This window comes from Ascaphus truei, unplaced genomic scaffold, assembly GCF_040206685.1.
Source record: "Ascaphus truei isolate aAscTru1 unplaced genomic scaffold, aAscTru1.hap1 HAP1_SCAFFOLD_3366, whole genome shotgun sequence".
Lineage (NCBI taxonomy): Eukaryota > Metazoa > Chordata > Amphibia > Anura > Ascaphidae > Ascaphus > Ascaphus truei.
In genome coordinates this window covers 1-20,866 of record NW_027456362.1, presented here as the reverse complement: position 1 = coordinate 20,866, position 20,866 = coordinate 1, and the positions used below count along the sequence as shown (strand labels likewise).

Sequence of the window (20,866 nt, the reverse complement as noted above, 5' to 3'; positions counted from 1 at the left end):
TTGTATGTAGACCAGCTACATGAGATCTTGTATGTAGACCATCTACATGAGATCTTGTATGTAGACCATCTACATGAGATCTTGTATGTTGACCATCTACATGAGCTCTTGTACTGTATGAAGACCATCTACACGAGATCTTGTATGTAGACCACCTACATGAGATCTTGTACTGTATGAAGACCATCTACATGAGATCTTGTATGTAGACCATCTACATGAGATCTTGTATGTAGACCATCTACATGAGATCTTGTATGTTGACCATCTACATGAGATCTTGTACTGTATGAAGACCATCTACATGAGATCTTGTATGTAGACCATCTACATGAGATCTTGTACTGTATGAAGACCATCTACTTGAGATCTAGGTGAGTTTTGATATATACTGTATGTTCCTCAGCCACAAAGATTAAATGGTAATCCCTCGGGACCAAGGTTAACATGTCATCTTACCATGCAACAGCAGCCGATCAATAAAATTGCAAGGACCAAGCAGAAGAGAACCAGAAGAGCGATCCCCCACCCTGGGGGAGGCTCTGAGGAGGAAAAGAATAAAGTGGGAATGTAAAACAATGTCTTATGGGACAACTAATGAACTGCAACAGGTTCTCTCTTTCTCTCTCGTAAGCACTCTCACTCTACCCCTCTCTCCCTTTCTCTTTTCTTTCCTCCTTTCTCTCCCTCTTATTCTTTCACTGCCTCTCTTTCTTAACTGCTCACTCTTATTCTCTCTCTGCTCTTTTTCTATCCCCCTCTTCCTCTCCTCTTCCTACTCTCTCATTTTTTTCTTACTCACCCTCTGCATCTCTTTCTCCCTCTCCCACTACTCCTCTCTATCACACTTTCCCCCACAAATGTCTCTCTCAGGCACACACACACTTTCTCCCACAGCTCTCTCTATCTGTCTCTCTCTGTCTCTGCCTCTCTCTCTCTGTCTCTCTCTGTCTCTCTCTGTCTCTCTCTGTCTCTCTCTCGTTGTCTTTACTTACCGGGTGTTGGAGATTGACAGAAGCATCCTACAAAAGAACAAAGATAAATAAAATTAGTGATTGTTCCCCTTATCAACCTTAGTATTAACCCCGGATGTTAGAACATCCCCTTGTGACACTATCTCCTCACAATTTAGACACATCTCTTCCTCTTTATTAGCTGCCCCATATACTGTAAAAGGATCACCCTTTTACAGTACACCCATCAGCCGCCCTCATATACGTTAATAGGATCCCCCTCCTACACACATCATCTTCCCCCACACGTATTAATACGATCACCTGCTCCATACTGTATACTGTAATAGGGTACCCCTCTTACACACATCAGCTGCTCCCATATACTGTAATAGGATTATCCTCTTACACACATCAGATTTCCCCATAGACTTTTAATAGGATTACCCTCTTACACACAGCAGTTACCCCATACAGTATACTGTAATATGATCACCCTTTTACACACAGCAATTACCCCATATACTGTAATAGGATCACCCTCTTACACACAGCAATTACCCCATGTACTGACAATAGATTTGTTCAAAAAAAGGTTGGACATATTTTTAGATGGGAAAGGTATACAGGGATATTCCAAATAAGTATACATGGGAAGGATGTTGATCCAGGGATTAATCCGATTGCCAATTCTTAGAGTCAGGAAGGAATTAATTTTTCCCCTTAATGGGGTTTTTTGTTTGCCTTCCTCTGGATCAATAAGTAAGTATAGATATAGAATAAAGTATCTGTTGTCTAAATTTAGCATAGGTTGAACTTGATGGACGTACGTCTTTTTTCAACCTCATCTACTATGTAACTATGTAACTATGTAATAGGATCACCCTCTTACACACATCAGCTGCTCCCATTGACTTTAATAGGATCACCCTCTTACACACCTCAGCTTCTCCTATAGACTTTAATAGGGTCACCCTCTTACACACATCAGCTGTCTCCATACACTTTAATAGGATCGCCCTTTTAAACACATTAGTTACCCCCATAGAATTGAATAGGATTAGCCTATTACACACATTGAGATCCCCCATTCACATTAATAGGATCCCCCGGTAACACACATTAACTAGCCCCATGTACTTTAAACAGGGTTACTCTATTACATACTGTATGTACATCACTGTCCTATAGACTTGAATAGGATTGCCCTCTGTACATACATTAATTACCCCATATACTTTAATAGGATCACCCTATTGCAGACATTGATATCTCCCATTGCCATTAATTGGATCAAACTTTTACACACATCAGCCTCCCCCATAGACTTTAATAGGATCACCCTATTACAAAGATTGGTATCTCCCATTGACATTAATAGGATCAAACTTACACATATCAGTTACTCTATATACTTTAAAAAAGATTACCCTCTTACACACTTTAACTGCAACCATAGACTGCCAATGGGGTTACTGACTTACATCCTCTATATACAGAAATAGGATCACTCTGTTAAATACATCAGTTACCCTATAGACTGTAATAGGACCACCCTCTTACACACACAACTTCCCCATACACTTTAATAGGGTAACCCTCTTACGTACATTATGTGGCCCCATAGACTTTAATAGGATCATCCTCTTACAAACATCAATAACCCCATAGACTTGAACAAGACCACCCTAAAATAAATGCGGAACACCCATCCATAATTAATGGGTTAAGAGTTATTATAAACAATCCAAGTTTCCCTCATATCAGAATCTACCCTAATTATCTGAAACACCTGAGTCCTCCCCCTTCTAACAAACCTACCTGTGATTTGAAGGCAGAGTATAAGAAACGTTACATGGTGGGCAGCCATTTTGAACTGGACTTCTCCGGACTTCTGTCAAGCAGTTGAGAAAATGAACTTATAAAGACATTCTCCGGCTGGAAATAGCTGACACGCCTCTACTTTGCTCAGACACGAAACAGGTTTTCCTTTCCTCCCTGACCCCAATTAGCCAAGAAAAATGATTGTTTGGTGTGGCAATAACATAAGCATGGTACGGTATGAGCAGGTGCCAAAGTCTTTTAGCACCTCGTAGGACATTCTTGACGTTCTTCTCTGGCACGTTTTCCCAACTTGAGAGGAATCCTATAATCACGGCCCTATGTTTTCCTGCATTCCCAGCATGCCGCTTCCTATAGGGTGATAAGTCTGGTACGTTAGTGCACACCCCGGTTTATTAGGGTGATGAGAAATCCCCAAAACTTGCACCTCCCACCTATAATTTGTCAGTGTTGGTATCGGTAATACTCAATACTGTTAAGTAATTGGTTCTGGCAATGTGAGTTCTCTAATGGTCCGGAAGGTATGTAGGAACCCTTGTTATTAGAATACCCCCTTATAAGAACATCTCCTTATAGTCCTGACGTGCCCCTTACTATGGGAGAACCCCTTTTATAAGAGCACTAACCCTTATAAGAACATCTCCTCACAGCCCTGATGTGTCCCTTCCTATGGGAGAACCTCTGTTATAACACCTCCTCTTATAAGAACATTTACTCAAAGCCACTGTGGATGAACCCCTGTTATGAGAACACTTCCATTATAAGAACACCACCTCACTGCTCTGTCATGCCTATTTATATAGCAGAAACCCTTTAATATGAACACCCTCTTATAAGAACATCTACAGCAGGGCCCCGGGCATACGACGGGTTCTGTTCTAAGGGCCCGCCGTATAGTGAAAATCGCCGGAAAGCAGAACCGGCGATTTTCAGCTGTGCGCATGCGCAACCCGACAATTTCTCCCTGGTGCGCATGCGCAACCCGACAATTTCTCCCTGGTGCGCATGCGCAACCCGACAATTTCTCCCTGGTGCGCATGCGCAACCCGACAATTTCTCCCTGGTGCGCATGCACAACCCGACAATTTCTCCCTGGTGCGCATGCACAACCCGACAATTTCTCCCTGGTGCGCATGCACAACCCGACAATTTCTCCCTGGTGCGCATGCACAACCCGACAATTTCTCCCTGGTGCACATGCACAACCCGACAATTTCTCCCTGGTGCACATGCACAACCCGACAATTTCCCCCTTGTGCACATGCACAACCTGACAATTTCTCCCTGGTGCGCATGCACAACCCGACAATTTCTCCCTGGTGCGCATGCACAACCCGACAATTTCTCCCTGGTGCACATGCACAACCCGACAATTTCCCCCTGGTGCGCATGCACAACCCGACAATTTCCCCCTTGTGCACATGCACAACCTGACAATTTCTCCCTGGTGCGCATGCACAACCCGACAATTTCCCCCTTGTGCACATGCACAATCCGACAATTTCTCCCTGGTGCGCATGCAAAACCCGACAATTTCTCCCTGGTGCGCATGCACAACCCGACAATTTCTCCCTGGTGCGCATGCAAAACCCGACAATTTCTCCCTGGTGCGCATGCACAACCCGACAATTTCTCCCTGGTGCGCATGCACAACCCGACAATTTCTCCCTGGTGCACATGCACAACCCGACAATTTCTCCCTGGTGCGCATGCACAACCCGACAATTTCCCCCTTGTGCGCATGCACAACCTGACAATTTCTCCCTGGTGCGCATGCACAACCCGACAATTTCCCCCTTGTGCGCATGCACAACCCGACAATTTCTCCCTGGTGCACATGCACAACCCGACAATTTCTCCCTGGTGCGCATGCACAACCCGACAATTTCCCCCTTGTGCGCATGCACAACCTGACAATTTCTCCCTGGTGCGCATGCACAACCCGACAATTTCTCCCTGGTGCACATGCACAACCCGACAATTTCTCCCTGGTGCACATGCACAACCCAACAATTTCTCCCTGGTGCACATGCACAACCCGACAATTTCTCCCTGGTGCACATGCACAACCCGACAATTTCTCCCTGGTGCACATGCACAACCCGACAATTTCTCCCTGGTGCGCATGCACAACCTGACAATTTCTCCCTGGTGCGCATGCACAACCCGACAATTTCTCCCTGGTGCACATGCACAACCCGACAATTTCTCCCTGGTGCACATGCACAACCCGACAATTTCTCCCTGGTGCACATGCACAACCTGACAATTTCTCCCTGGTGCGCATGCGCAACCCGACAATTTCTCCCTGGTGCGCATGCACAACCCGACAATTTCTCCCTGGTGCGCATGCACAACCCGACAATTTCTCCCTGGTGCGCATGCACAACCCGACAATTTCTCCCTGGTGCGCATGCACAACCCGACAATTTCTCCCTGGTGCACATGCACAACCCGACAATTTCTCCCTGGTGCACATGCACAACCCGACAATTTCCCCCTTGTGCACATGCACAACCTGACAATTTCTCCCTGGTGCGCATGCACAACCCGACAATTTCTCCCTGGTGCGCATGCACAACCCGACAATTTCTCCCTGGTGCACATGCACAACCCGACAATTTCCCCCTGGTGCGCATGCACAACCCGACAATTTCCCCCTTGTGCACATGCACAACCTGACAATTTCTCCCTGGTGCGCATGCACAACCCGACAATTTCCCCCTTGTGCACATGCACAACCCGACAATTTCTCCCTGGTGCACATGCACAACCCGACAATTTCTCCCTGGTGCACATGCACAACCCGACAATTTCTCCCTGGTGCGCATGCACAACCCGACAATTTCTCCCTGGTGCGCATGCAAAACCCGACAATTTCTCCCTGGTGCGCATGCACAACCCGACAATTTCTCCCTGGTGCGCATGCACAACCCGACAATTTCTCCCTGGTGCACATGCACAACCCGACAATTTCTCCCTGGTGCGCATGCACAACCCGACAATTTCCCCCTTGTGCGCATGCACAACCTGACAATTTCCCCCTGGTGCGCATGCACAACCCGACAATTTCTCCCTGGTGCACATGCACAACCCGACAATTTCTCCCTGGTGCGCATGCACAACCCGACAATTTCTCCCTGGTGCGCATGCACAACCCGACAATTTCTCCCTGGTGCGCATGCACAACCCGACAATTTCTCCCTGGTGCACATGCACAACCCGACAATTTCTCCCTGGTGCGCATGCACAACCCGACAATTTCCCCCTTGTGCGCATGCACAACCTGACAATTTCTCCCTGGTGCGCATGCACAACCCGACAATTTCCCCCTTGTGCGCATGCACAACCCGACAATTTCTCCCTGGTGCGCATGCACAACCCGACAATTTCTCCCTGGTGCACATGCACAACCCGACAATTTCTCCCTGGTGCGCATGCACAACCTGACAATTTCTCCCTGGTGCGCATGCACAACCCGACAATTTCTCCCTGGTGCACATGCACAACCCGACAATTTCTCCCTGGTGCGCATGCACAACCCGACAATTTCCCCTTTGTGCGCATGCACAACCTGACAATTTCTCCCTGGTGCGCATGCACAACCCGACAATTTCTCCCTGGTGCACATGCACAACCCGACAATTTCTCCCTGGTGCACATGCACAACCCGACAATTTCTCCCTGGTGCACATGCACAACCCGACAATTTCTCCCTGGTGCACATGCACAACCCGACAATTTCTCCCTGGTGCACATGCACAACCCGACAATTTCTCCCTGGTGCGCATGCACAACCCGACAATTTCCCCCTTGTGCGCATGCACAACCTGACAATTTCTCCCTGGTGCGCATGCACAACCCGACAATTTCTCCCTGGTGCACATGCACAACCCGACAATTTCTCCCTGGTGCACATGCACAACCCGACAATTTCTCCCTGGTGCACATGCACAACCTGACAATTTCCCCCTGGTGCGCATGCGCAACCCGACAATTTCTCCCTGGTGCGCATGCACAACCTGACAATTTCTCCCTGGTGCGCATGCGCAACCCGACAATTTCTCCCTGGTGCGCATGCACAACCCGGCAATTTCTCCCTGGTGCGCATGCACAACCCGACAATTTCTCCCTGGTGCGCATGCACAACCCGACAATTTCTCCCTGGTGCACATGCACAACCCGACAATTTCTCCCTGGTGCACATGCACAACCCGACAATTTCCCCCTTGTGCACATGCACAACCTGACAATTTCTCCCTGGTGCGCATGCACAACCCGACAATTTCTCCCTGGTGCGCATGCACAACCCGACAATTTCTCCCTGGTGCACATGCACAACCCGACAATTTCCCCCTGGTGCGCATGCACAACCCGACAATTTCCCCCTTGTGCACATGCACAACCTGACAATTTCTCCCTGGTGCGCATGCACAACCCGACAATTTCCCCCTTGTGCACATGCACAACCCGACAATTTCTCCCTGGTGCACATGCACAACCCGACAATTTCCCCCTGGTGCGCATGCACAACCCGACAATTTCCCCCTTGTGCGCATGCACAACCTGACAATTTCTCCCTGGTGCGCATGCACAACCCGACAATTTCCCCCTTGTGCGCATGCACAACCCGACAATTTCTCCCTGGTGCGCATGCACAACCCGACAATTTCTCCCTGGTGCACATGCACAACCCGACAATTTCTCCCTGGTGCGCATGCACAACCCGACAATTTCCCCCTTGTGCGCATGCACAACCTGACAATTTCTCCCTGGTGCGCATGCACAACCTGACAATTTCTCCCTGGTGCACATGCACAACCCGACAATTTCTCCCTGGTGCACATGCACAACCCGACAATTTCTCCCTGGTGCACATGCACAACCCGACAATTTCTCCCTGGTGCACATGCACAACCCGACAATTTCTCCCTGGTGCACATGCACAACCCGACAATTTCTCCCTGGTGCGCATGCACAACCCGACAATTTCCCCCTTGTGCGCATGCACAACCTGACAATTTCTCCCTGGTGCGCATGCACAACCCGACAATTTCTCCCTGGTGCACATGCACAACCCGACAATTTCTCCCTGGTGCACATGCACAACCCGACAATTTCTCCCTGGTGCACATGCACAACCTGACAATTTCTCCCTGGTGCGCATGCACAACCCGACAATTTCTCCCTGGTGCACATGCACAACCCGGCAATTTCTCCCTGGTGCACATGCACAACCCGACAATTTCCCCCTGGTGCGCATGCACAACCCGACAATTTCCCCCTGGTGCGCATGCACAACCCGACAATTTCCCCTTTGTGCGCATGCACAACCCGACAATTTCCCCCTGGTGCGCATGCACAACCCGACAATTTCCCCCTGGTGCGCATGCACAACCCGACAATTTCCCCTTTGTGCGCATGCACAACCCGGCAATTTCCCCCTTGTGCGCATGCACCACCCGGCAATTTCCCCCTGGTGCACATGCACAACCCGGCAATTTCTCCCTGGTGCGCATGCACAACCCGACAATTTCTCCCTGGTGCGCATGCACAACACGACAATTTCTCCCTGGTGCACATGCACAACCCGACAATTTCTCCCTGGTGCACATGAACAACCCGACAATTTCTCCCTGGTGCACATGCACAACCCGGCAATTTCTCCCTGGTGCGCATGCACAACCCGACAATTTCTCCCTGGTGCACATGCACAACCCGGCAATTTCCCCCTGGTGCACATGCACAACCCGACAATTTCTCCCTGGTGCACATGCACAACCCGGCAATTTCTCCCTGGTGCACATGCACAACCCGACAATTTCTCCCTGGTGCGCATGCACAACCCGACAATTTCCCCCTGGTGCACATGCACAACCCGACAATTTCTCCCTGGCGCACATGCACAACCCGGCAATTTCTCCCTGGTGCACATGCACAACCCGACAATTTCTCCCTGGTGCGCATGCACAACCCGACAATTTCTCCCTGGTGCACATGCACAACCCGACAATTTCCCCCTGGTGCACATGCACAACCCGGCAATTTCTCCCTGGTGCACATGCACAACCCGACAATTTCTCCCTGGTGCGCATGCACAACCCGACAATTTCTCCCTGGTGCACATGCACAACCCGACAATTTCTCCCTGGTGCGCATGCACAACCCGACAATTTCCCCCTGGTGCACATGCACAACCCGGCAATTCCCCCCTGGTGCGCATGCACAACCCGGCAATTTCTCCCTGGTGCGCATGCACAACCCGACAATTTCTCCCTGGTGCGCATGCACAACCCGACAATTTCTCCCTGGTGCACATGCACAACCTGACAATTTCCCCCTTGTGCACATGCACAAACCGACAATTTCTCCCTGGTGCGCATGCACAACCCGACAATTTCTCCCTGGTGCGCATGCACAACCCGACAATTTCTCCCTGGTGCACATGCACAACCTGACAATTTCCCCCTTGTGCACATGCACAACCCGACAATTTCCCCCTGGTGCACATGCACAACCCGACAATTTCTCCCTGGTGCACATGCACAACCCGACAATTTCTCCCTGGTGCACATGCACAACCTGACAATTTCCCCCTTGTGCACATGCACAACCCGGCAATTTCTCCCTGGTGCGCATGCACAACCCGACAATTTCCCCCTGGTGCACATGCACAACCCGACAATTTCTCCCTGGTGCACATGCACAACCTGACAATTTCCCCCTTGTGCACATGCACAACCCGACAATTTCCCCCTTGTGCGCATGCACAACCCGACAATTTCCCCCTGGTGCACATGCACAACCCGACAATTTCTCCCTGGTGCACATGCACAACCTGACAATTTCCCCCTTGTGCACATGCACAACCCGACAATTTCTCCCTGGTGCGCATGCACAACCCGACAATTTCTCCCTGGTGCACATGCACAACCCGACAATTTCTCCAAGGTGCGCATGCACAACCCGACAATTTCTCCCTGGTGCACATGCACAACCCGACAATTTCTCCCTGGTGCGCATGCACAACCCGACAATTTCTCCCTGGTGCACATGCACAACCTGACAATTTCCCCCTTGTGCACATGCACAACCCGACAATTTCCCCCTGGTGCGCATGCACAACCCGACAATTTCCCCCTGGTGCGCATGCACAACCCGACAATTTCCCCCTGGTGCACATGCACAACCCGACAATTTCTCCCTGGTGCACATGCACAACCTGACAATTTCCCCCTTGTGCACATGCACAACCCGACAATTTCCCCCTGGTGCGCATGCACAACCCGACAATTTCTCCCTGGTGCGCATGCACAACCCGACAATTTCTCCCTGGTGCGCATGCACAACCCGACAATTTCCCCCTGGTGCACATGCACAACCTGACAATTTCCCCCTTGTGCACATGCACAACCCGACAATTTCCCCCTTGTGCGCATGCACAACCCGACAATTTCTCCCTGGTGCGCATGCACAACCCGGCAATTTCTCCCTGGTGCACATGCACAACCCGACAATTTCCCCCTTGTGCGCATGCACAACCCGACAATTTCTCCCTGGTGCGCATGCACAACCCGACAATTTCCCCCTTGTGCGCATGCACAACCCGGCAATTTCTCCCTGGTGCGCATGCACAACCCGACAATTTCTCCCTGGTGCACATGCACAACCCGACAATTTCTCCCTGGTGCACATGCACAACCTGACAATTCCCCCCTTGTGCACATGCACAACCCGACAATTTCCCCCTGGTGCACATGCACAACCCGGCAATTTCTCCCTGGTGCACATGCACAACCCGGCAATTTCTCCCTGGTGCGCATGCACAACCTGACAATTTCTCCCTGGTGCGCATGCACAACCCGACAATTTCTCCCTGGTGCACATGCACAACCCGACAATTTCTCCCTGGTGCGCATGCACAACCCGACAATTTCTCCCTGGTGCACATGCACAACCCGACAATTTCTCCCTGGTGCACATGAACAACCCGACAATTTCTCCCTGGTGCACATGCACAACCCGGCAATTTCTCCCTGGTGCGCATGCACAACCCGGCAATTTCTCCCTGGTGCGCATGCACAACCCGACAATTTCTCCCTGGTGCACATGCACAACCCGGCAATTTCCCCCTGGTGCACATGCACAACCCGGCAATTTCTCCCTGGTGCACATGCACAACCCGACAATTTCTCCCTGGTGCGCATGCACAACCCGACAATTTCTCCCTGGTGCACATGCACAACCCGACAATTTCCCCCTGGTGCACATGCACAACCCGACAATTTCTCCCTGGTGCACATGCACAACCCGGCAATTTCTCCCTGGTGCGCATGCACAACCCGATAAATTTCTCCCTGGTGCGCATGCACAACCCGACAATTTCTCCCTGGTGCACATGCACAACCTGACAATTTCCCCCTTGTGCACATGCACAAACCGACAATTTCTCCCTGGTGCGCATGCACAACCCGACAATTTCTCCCTGGTGCGCATGCACAACCCGACAATTTCTCCCTGGTGCACATGCACAACCTGACAATTTCCCCCTTGTGCACATGCACAATCCGACAATTTCCCCCTGGTGCACATGCACAACCCGACAATTTCTCCCTGGTGCACATGCACAACCTGACAATTTCCCCCTTGTGCACATGCACAACCCGACAATTTCCCCCTGGTGCACATGCACAACCCGACAATTTCTCCCTGGTGCACATGCACAACCTGACAATTTCCCCCTTGTGCACATGCACAACCCGACAATTTCCCCCTTGTGCGCATGCAAAACCCGACAATTTCCCCCTGGTGCACATGCACAACCCGACAATTTCTCCCTGGTGCACATGCACAACCTGACAATTTCCCCCTTGTGCACATGCACAACCCGACAATTTCTCCCTGGTGCGCATGCACAACCCGACAATTTCTCCCTGGTGCACATGCACAACCCGACAATTTCTCCCTGGTGCGCATGCACAACCCGACAATTTCTCCCTGGTGCACATGCACAACCCGACAATTTCTCCCTGGTGCGCATGCACAACCCGACAATTTCTCCCTGGTGCACATGCACAACCTGACAATTTCCCCCTTGTGCACATGCACAACCCGACAATTTCCCCCTGGTGCACATGCACAACCCGACAATTTCTCCCTGGTGCACATGCACAACCTGACAATTTCCCCCTTGTGCACATGCACAACCCGACAATTTCCCCCTGGTGCGCATGCACAACCCGACAATTTCTCCCTGGTGCGCATGCACAACCCGACAATTTCTCCCTGGTGCGCATGCACAACCCGACAATTTCCCCCTGGTGCGCATGCACAACCCGACAATTTCTCCCTGGTGCGCATGCACAACCCGACAATTTCTCCCTGGTGCGCATGCACAACCCGACAATTTCTCCCTGGTGCGCATGCACAACCCGACAATTTCTCCCTGGTGCACATGCACAACCCGACAATTTCTCCCTGGTGCGCATGCACAACCCGACAATTTCTCCCTGGTGCACATGCACAACCCGACAATTTCTCCCTGGTGCGCATGCACAACCCGACAATTTCTCCCTGGTGCACATGCACAACCTGACAATTTCCCCCTGGTGCACATGCACAACCCGACAATTTCTCCCTGGTGCACATGCACAACCTGACAATTTCCCCCTTGTGCACATGCACAACCCGACAATTTCCCCCTGGTGCGCATGCACAACCCGACAATTTCTCCCTGGTGCGCATGCACAACCCGACAATTTCTCCCTGGTGCGCATGCACAACCCGACAATTTCCCCCTGGTGCACATGCACAACCCGACAATTTCTCCCTGGTGCACATGCACAACCTGACAATTTCCCCCTTGTGCACATGCACAACCTGACAATTTCTCCCTGGTGCGCATGCACAACCCGACAATTTCTCCCTGGTGCACATGCACAACCCGACAATTTCTCCCTGGTGCACATGCACAACCCGACAATTTCTCCCTGGTGCGCATGCACAACCCGACAATTTCTCCCTGGTGCACATGCACAACCTGACAATTTCCCCCTGGTGCACATGCACAACCCGACAATTTCCCCCTGGTGCACATGCACAACCCGACAATTTCTCCCTGGTGCACATGCACAACCTGACAATTTCCCCCTTGTGCACATGCACAACCCGACAATTTCCCCCTGGTGCGCATGCACAACCCGACAATTTCTCCCTGGTGCGCATGCACAACCCGACAATTTCTCCCTGGTGCGCATGCACAACCCGACAATTTCCCCCTGGTGCGCATGCACAACCCGACAATTTCTCCCTGGTGCGCATGCACAACCCGACAATTTCTCCCTGGTGCGCATGCACAACCCGACAATTTCTCCCTGGTGCACATGCACAACCCGACAATTTCCCCCTTGTGCGCATGCACAACCCGACATTTCCCCCCTGGTGCGCATGCACAACCTGACAATTTCCCCCTTGTGCGCATGCACAACCCGACAATTTCTCCCTGGTGCACATGCACAACCCGACAATTTCCCCCTTGTGCGCATGCACAACCCGACAATTTCTCCCTGGTGCGCATGCACAACCCGACAATTTCTCCCTGGTGCGCATGCACAACCCGACAATTTCCCCCTTGTGCGCATGCACAACCCGACAATTTCCCCCTTGTGCGCATGCACAACCCGGCAATTTCTCCCTGGTGCGCATGCACAACCCGACAATTTCTCCCTGGTGCACATGCACAACCCGACAATTTCTCCCTGGTGCACATGCACAACCTGACAATTCCCCCCTTGTGCACATGCACAACCCGACAATTTCCCCCTGGTGCACATGCACAACCCGGCAATTTCTCCCTGGTGCACATGCACAACCCGGCAATTTCTCCCTGGTGCGCATGCACAACCTGACAATTTCTCCCTGGTGCGCATGCACAACCCGACAATTTCTCCCTGGTGCACATGCACAACCCGACAATTTCTCCCTGGTGCGCATGCACAACCCGACAATTTCTCCCTGGTGCACATGCACAACCCGACAATTTCTCCGTGGTGCACATGAACAACCCGACAATTTCTCCCTGGTGCACATGCACAACCCGGCAATTTCTCCCTGGTGCGCATGCACAACCCGACAATTTCTCCCTGGTGCACATGCACAACCCGGCAATTTCCCCCTGGAGCACATGCACAACCCGGCAATTTCTCCCTGGTGCACATGCACAACCCGACAATTTCTCCCTGGTGCGCATGCACAACCCGACAATTTCTCCCTGGTGCACATGCACAACCCGACAATTTCCCCCTGGTGCACATGCACAACCCGGCAATTTCTCCCTGGTGCGCATGCACAACCCGACAATTTCTCCCTGGTGCACATGCACAACCTGACAATTTCCCCCTTGTGCACATGCACAAACCGACAATTTCTCCCTGGTGCACATGCACAACCTGACAATTTCCCCCTTGTGCACATGCACAACCCGACAATTTCCCCCTGGTGCACATGCACAAACCGACAATTTCTCCCTGGTGCACATGCACAACCTGACAATTTCCCCCTTGTGCACATGCACAAACCGACAATTTCTCCCTGGTGCACATGCACAACCTGACAATTTCCCCCTTGTGCACATGCACAACCCGACAATTTCTCCCTGGTGCGCATGCACAACCCGACAATTTCTCCCTGGTGCACATGCACAACCCGACAATTTCTCCCTGGTGCGCATGCACAACCCGACAATTTCTCCCTGGTGCGCATGCACAACCCGACAATTTCCCCCTTGTGCACATGCACAACCCGACAATTTTCCCCTGGTGCACATGCACAACCCGACAATTTCTCCCTGGTGCGCATGCACAACCCGACAATTTCTCCCTGGTGCGCATGCACAACCCGACAATTTCCCCCTGGTGCGCATGCACAACCCGACAATTTCTCCCTGGTGCGCATGCACAACCCGACAATTTCTCCCTGGTGCGCATGCACAACCCGACAATTTCTCCCTGGTGCACATGCACAACCCGACAATTTCCCCCTGGTGCGCATGCACAACCCGACAATTTCTCCCTGGTGCGCATGCACAACCCGGCAATTTCTCCCTGGTGCACATGCACAACCCGACAATTTCCCCCTTGTGCGCATGCACAACCCGACATTTTCCCCCTGGTGCGCATGCACAACCTGACAATTTCCCCCTTGTGCGCATGCACAACCCGACAATTTCTCCCTGGTGCACATGCACAACCCGACAATTTCCCCCTTGTGGGCATGCACAACCCGACAATTTCTCCCTGGTGCGCATGCACAACCCGACAATTTCCCCCTTGTGCGCATGCACAACCCGGCAATTTCTCCCTGGTGCGCATGCACAACCCGACAATTTCTCCCTGGTGCACATGCACAACCCGACAATTTCTCCCTGGTGCACATGCGCAACCCGACAATTTCCCCCTGGTGCACATGCACAACCCGACAATTTCTCCCTGGTGCGCATGCACAACCCGGCAATTTCTCCCTGGTGCGCATGCACAACCCGATAAATTTCTCCCTGGTGCGCATGCACAACCCGACAATTTCTCCCTGGTGCACATGCACAACCTGACAATTTCCCCCTTGTGCACATGCACAAACCGACAATTTCTCCCTGGTGCACATGCACAACCTGACAATTTCCCCCTTGTGCACATGCACAACCCGACAATTTCCCCCTGGTGCACATGCACAACCCGACAATTTCTCCCTGGTGCACATGCACAACCTGACAATTTCCCCCTTGTGCACATGCACAACCTGACAATTTCTCCCTGGTGCACATGCACAACCCGTCAATTTCTCCCTGGTGCACATGCACAACCCGACAATTTCTCCCTGGTGCACATGCACAACCTGACAATTTCCCCCTTGTGCACATGCACAACCCGACAATTTCCCCCTGGTGCACATGCACAACCCGACAATTTCTCCCTGGTGCACATGCACAACCTGACAATTTCCCCCTTGTGCACATGCACAACCCGACAATGTCTCCCTGGTGCGCATGCACAACCCGACAATTTCTCCCTGGTGCACATGCACAACCTGACAATTTCCCCCTTGTGCACATGCACAACCCGACAATGTCTCCCTGGTGCGCATGCACAACCCGACAATTTCTCCCTGGTGCACATGCACAACCCGACAATTTCTCCCTGGTGCACATGCACAACCTGACAATTTCCCCCTTGTGCACATGCACAACCCGACAATTTCCCCCTTGTGCGCATGCACAACCCGACAATTTCCCCCTGGTGCACATGCACAACCCGACAATTTCTCCCTGGTGCACATGCACAACCTGACAATTTCCCCCTTGTGCACATGCACAACCCGACAATTTCCCCCTTGTGCGCATGCACAACCCGACAATTTCCCCCTGGTGCACATGCACAACCCGACAATTTCTCCCTGGTGCACATGCACAACCCGACAATTTCTCCCTGGTGCACATGCACAACCCGACAATTTCTCCCTGGTGCGCATGCACAACCCGACAATTTCTCCCTGGTGCACATGCACAACCCGACAATTTCTCCCTGGTGCGCATGCACAACCCGACAATTTCTCCCTGGTGCGCATGCACAACCCGACAATTTCCCCCTTGTGCACATGCACAACCCGACAATTTTCCCCTGGTGCACATGCACAACCCGACAATTTCTCCCTGGTGCGCATGCACAACCCGACAATTTCTCCCTGGTGCGCATGCACAACCCGACAATTTCCCCCTGGTGCGCATGCACAACCCGACAATTTCTCCCTGGTGCGCATGCACAACCCGACAATTTCTCCCTGGTGCGCATGCACAACCCGACAATTTCTCCCTGGTGCACATGCACAACCCGACAATTTCCCCCTGGTGCGCATGCACAACCCGACAATTTCCCCCTTGTGCGCATGCACAACCCGACATTTTCCCCCTGGTGCGCATGCACAACCTGACAATTTCCCCCTTGTGCGCATGCACAACCCGGCAATTTCTCCCTGGTGCGCATGCACAACCCGACAATTTCTCCCTGGTGCGCATGCACAACCCGACAATTTCCCCCTTGTGCGCATGCACAACCCGGCAATTTCTCCCTGGTGCGCATGCACAACCCGACAATTTCTCCCTGGTGCACATGCACAACCCGACAATTTCCCCCTGGTGCACATGCACAACCCGACAATTTCTCCCTGGTGCGCATGCACAACCCGACAATTTCTCCCTGGTGCGCATGCACAACCCGACAATTCCCCCCTTGTGCACATGCACAACCCGACAATTTCCCCCTGGTGCACATGCACAACCCGGCAATTTCTCCCTGGTGCACATGCACAACCCGGCAATTTCTCCCTGGTGCGCATGCACAACCTGACAATTTTTCCCTGGTGCACATGCACAACCCGACAATTTCCCCCTTGTGCGCATGCACAACCCGACAATTTCTCCCTGGTGCACATGCACAACCCAACAATTTCTCCCTGGTGCACATGCACAACCTGACAATTCCCCCCTTGTGCACATGCACAACCCGGCAATTTCTCCCTGGTGCGCATGCACAACCCGACAATTTCTCCCTGGTGCACATGCACAACCCAACAATTTCTCCCTGGTGCACATGCACAACCTGACAATTCCCCCCTTGTGCACATGCACAACCCGACAATTTCCCCCTGGTGCACATGCACAACCCGGCAATTTCTCCCTGGTGCACATGCACAACCCGGCAATTTCTCCCTGGTGCGCATGCACAACCTGACAATTTCTCCCTGGTGCGCATGCACAACCCGGCAATTTCCCCCTGGTGCACATGCACAACCCGGCAATTTCCCCCTGGTGCACATGCACAACCCGGCAATTTCCCTCTGGTGCACATGCACAATCCGGCAATTTCCCCCTGGTGCACATGCACAACCCGGCAATTTCCCTCTGGTGCACATGCACAATCCGGCAATTTCCCCCTCGTGCGCGCGCAGCCTACGTTCCGCGCATGCGCGACCTCTGATCAGACATGGTGGCCCCCTTCTCGGTGCCGCCGTATCAGCAGATCGCTGAAAAGTGGGGCGCTGAGAAGCGGGGCCTTGCTGTACACGCAGCTCATATGTACCACTTTGTATGGGGACAAAACCTGTTACAAGAACACCCTTTTTATAAAAACATCTTACAGTCCTGACGTCTGTCTATTCCTATGGGGGGAATCCCTGTTATAAAAACAACCCCCTTATAAAAACATCTCACAGCCTCGACATGTCCCTACATTTGTGAGAACCCCCTTGTAAAAAGAACACACAACCCTTATAAGAACATCTCCTCACAGCCCCAACATGCCCCTTCTTATGGGGTGAACCCCTGTTATAAGATGACCTCCCCAATAAACACATCTCCTCAAATCCCTCTGATGTGTTCTTAAAACAGGACAGGGGGAACCCTTTCTAAATACACTCATGCCCATTTAGAAACATTTTCAATGACAGTTGTAGTTATATAATATTACCACCAGAGGGAGCTCATGACATATTCCTTTAGGTGCTAGTCCCTCCCGTAACAGAAGTGACAGACTCATAGCTCCCTTCTGTCTGTGTCACTGTGTCACCCTGCGGGGGAGGGACAGACTCATAGCTCCCTTCTGTCTGTATGTGTCACCCTGCGGGGGAGGGACAGACTCATAGCTCCCTTCTGTCTGTGTCACTGTGTCACCCTGCGGGGGGAGGGACAGACTCATAGCTCCCTTCTGTCTGTGTCACTGTGTCACCCTGCGGGGGAGGGACAGTCTCATAGCTCCCTTCTGACTGTGTCACTGTGTCACCCTGCGGGGGAGGGACAGGCTCATAGCTCCCTTCTGTCTGTGTCACTGTGTCACCGTGCGGGGGGGAGGGACAGACTCATAGCTCCCTTCTGTCTGTGTCACTGTGTCACCCTGCGGGGGAGGGACAGACTCATAGCTCCCTTCTGTCTGTGTCACTGTGTCACCCTGCGGGGGGAGGGACAGATTCATAGCTCCCTTCTGTCTGTGTCACCCTGCGGGGGGAGGTACAGACTCATAGCTCCCTTCTGTCTGTGTCACTGTGTCACCCAGCGGGGGAGGGACAGACTCATAGCTCCCTTCTGTCTGTGTCACTGTGTCACCCTGCGGGGGAGGGACAGACTCATAGCTCCCTTCTGTCTGTGTCACTGTGTCACCCTGCGGGGGGAGGGACAGACTCATAGCTCCCTTCTGTCTGTGTCACTGTGTCACCCTGCGGGGGGAGGGACAGACACATAGCTCCCTTCTGTCTGTGTCACCCTGCGGGGGGAGGGACAGACTCATAGCTCCCTTCTGTCTGTGTCACTGTGTCACCCTGCGGAGAGAGGGACAGACTCATAGCTCCCTTCTGTCTGTGTCACCCTGCGGGGGGAGGGACAGACTCATAGCTCCCTTCTGTCTGTGTCACCCTGCGGGGGGAGGGACAGACTCATAGCTCCCTTCTGTCTGTGTCACCCTGCGGGGGGAGGTACAGACTCATAGCTCCCTTCTGTCTGTGTCACTGTGTCACCCTGCGGGGGGAGGTACAGACTCATAACTCCCTTTTGTCTGTGTCACTGTGTCACCCTGCGGGGTGGAGGGACAGACTCATAGCTCCTTTCTGTCTGTGTCACTGTGTCACCCTGCAGGGGGAGGGGCAGATTCATAGCTCCCTTCTGTCTGTGTCACTGTGTCACCCTGCGGGGGGAGGTACAGACTCATAGCTCCCTTCTGTCTGTGTCACTGTGTCACCCTGCGGGGGGAGGGACAGATTCATAGCTCCCTTCTGTCTGTTTCACCCTGCGGGGGGAGGTACAGACTCATAGCTCCCTTCTGTCTGTGTCACTGTGTCACCCTGCGGGGGAGGGACAGACACATAGCTCCCTTCTGTCTGTGTCACTGTGTCACCCTGCGGGGGGGAGGGACAGGCTTATAGCTCCCTTCTGTCTGTGTCACCCTGCGGGGGGAGGTACAGACTCATAGCTCCCTTCTGTCTGTGTCACTGTGTCACCCTGCGGGGGGAGGGACAGACTCATAGCTCCCTTCTGTCTGTGTCACTGTGTCACCCTGCGGGGGAGGGACAGACACATAGCTCCCTTCTGTCTGTGTCACTGTGTCACCCTGCGGGGGGAGGGACAGGCTCATAGCTCCCTTCTGTCTGTGTCACCCTGCGGGGGGAGGTACAGACTCATAGCTCCCTTCTGTCTGTGTCACTGTGTCACCCTGCGGGGGGAGGGACAGACTCATAGCTCCCTTCTGTCTGTGTCACTGTGTCACCCTGCGGGGGAGGGACAGACTCATAGCTCCCTTCTGTCTGTGTCACTGTGTCACCCTGCGGGGGGAGGTACAGACTCATAGCTCCCTTCTGTCTGTGTCACTGTGTCACCCTGCGGGGGAGGGACAGACTCATAGCTCCCTTCTGTCTGTGTCACTGTGTCACCCTGCGGGGAGAGGGACAGACTCATAGCTCCCTTCTGTGTGTGTCACTGTGTCACCCTGCGGGGGGAGGGACAGACTCATAGCTCCCTTCTGTCTGTGTCACTGTGTCACCCAGCGGGGGAGGGACAGACTCATAGCTCCCTTCTGTCTGTGTCACTGTATCACCCTGCGGGGGGAGGGACAGACTCATAGCTCCCTTCTGTCTGTGTCACTGTGTCACCCTGCGGGGGGAGGGACAGACTCATAGCTCCCTTCTGTCTGTGTCACTGTGTCACCCTGCGGGGGGAGGGACAGTCTCATAGCTCCCTTCTGTCTGTGTCACTGTGTCACCCTGCGGGGGAGGGACAGTCTCATAGCTCCCTTCTGTCTGTGTCACTGTGTCACCCTGCGGGAGGAGGGACAGACTCATAGCTCCCTTCTGTCTGTGTCACTGTGTCACCCTGCGGGGGGAGTGACAGACTCATAGCTCCCTTCTGTCTGTGTCACTGTGTCACCCTGCGGGGGAGGGACAGACTCATAGCTCCCTTCTGTCTGTGTCACTGTGTCACCCTGCGGGGAGAGGGACAGACTCATAGCTCCCTTCTGTGTGTGTCACTGTGTCACCCTGCG

At 52.7% G+C, this 20,866-nt stretch overlaps 1 long non-coding RNA gene across 1 annotated transcript; it reads right to left on the bottom strand.

Moving 5' to 3' along the window:
- Positions 1-329: 329 nt before the first annotated feature.
- Positions 330-2,870, bottom strand: LOC142483565 (uncharacterized). The gene is made up of 3 exons (XR_012797384.1): positions 2,775-2,870; positions 996-1,022; positions 330-542 (listed from the first exon to the last, which is right to left on the bottom strand). It is a non-coding gene; the product is annotated as an uncharacterized LOC142483565 (long non-coding RNA).
- Between the last annotated feature and the right edge of the window lie 17,996 nt (positions 2,871-20,866).